The sequence below is a fragment of the Ursus maritimus genome, unplaced genomic scaffold (genome assembly GCF_017311325.1).
Source record: "Ursus maritimus isolate PB19 unplaced genomic scaffold, ASM1731132v1 scaffold_28, whole genome shotgun sequence".
NCBI lineage: Eukaryota > Metazoa > Chordata > Mammalia > Carnivora > Ursidae > Ursus > Ursus maritimus.
Window position 1 is genome coordinate 30,318,014 of NW_024425341.1, and position 1,002 is coordinate 30,319,015.

Below are 1,002 nucleotides of genomic sequence, written 5' to 3' on the forward strand. Positions count from 1 at the left end.
CTGTATTTTCCAGAGTTGACATAGTACTAGATTATAATGGAATTAGTTTCTTCCACGCATTATGGCTGAAATCCCAGTAGCCATTACAGATATATTCTGAGCCCTTTTAGATTGTTGAGGAAGAAGCCATGTGTGTTGCATCATCACAGTCAGTGATAAATATGAAATATGGTAATAATTAATTTAATATTTTACTGATAATTAATTCTTTATTAAAATGACTAATGTATTTATACATATATGTGTGTATATATGCATAAAAATGCATGTGCACAGTAATATATACTAGCTTTTGTCTAAATATTAAGAACATGTGGAAGTCCCAGTGAAGAAACATTCAGGGACATACCTCCTGTCTCAGTCCCAGATCCTGTAAAGATAAACCCCCTGGGACTGGCTGGAGAGAGGAGGAAAGTTTATTGCAGATGGAACTGTCTGAGGGAGCATAGGATTTGTATACCTGGGAAAGAGAGAAATAATCATTTGTTGAGAATCAGTTATACTTTTCTCCATCAGAAGAAAGAACAAGACAAATATAATGGATTCCAACACTCAGAAGACATTAAAAAGGGAATTTTCAAGTCATTTCTTATACAACCTAGTTGCTCAAATTAGCATAGAATCATTTCAGCTTTCCAAATAAAGTTCTATTTTTTTCAAGATTTTATTTATTAATTAATTAATTTATTTAGAGCACACTAATGGGGGGTGGGGGAGGGACAGGAGAGGGAGATGGAGAGAGAATCTCCAGGAGACTCCTCACTGAGCCTGGAGTCTGATATGGGGCTCAATTCCAGGACCCTGAGTTCATGACCTGAGCCAAAATCAAAGTCAGATGCCTAAGACTGAGCCACCCAGGCACCCCCAAATAAAGTTTTATTTTAACTTTCAAATAAAAACAACATATTGGAAGGGGGAATGAAACATGAGAGACTATGGACTATGAGAAACAAACTGAGGACTTCAGAGGGGAGGGGGTGGGGGAATGGGATAGGCTGGTGA

General features: G+C 37.3%; 1 non-coding gene across 1 annotated transcript; it reads left to right on the plus strand.

The window, feature by feature from the left end:
• The first annotated feature begins 320 nt into the window (after positions 1–320).
• On the plus strand, positions 321–444 carry LOC121105675. Its single transcript, XR_005838306.1, has one exon. It is a non-coding gene; the product is annotated as a small nucleolar RNA SNORD22 (small nucleolar RNA).
• The last annotated feature ends 558 nt before the right edge of the window (positions 445–1,002 follow it).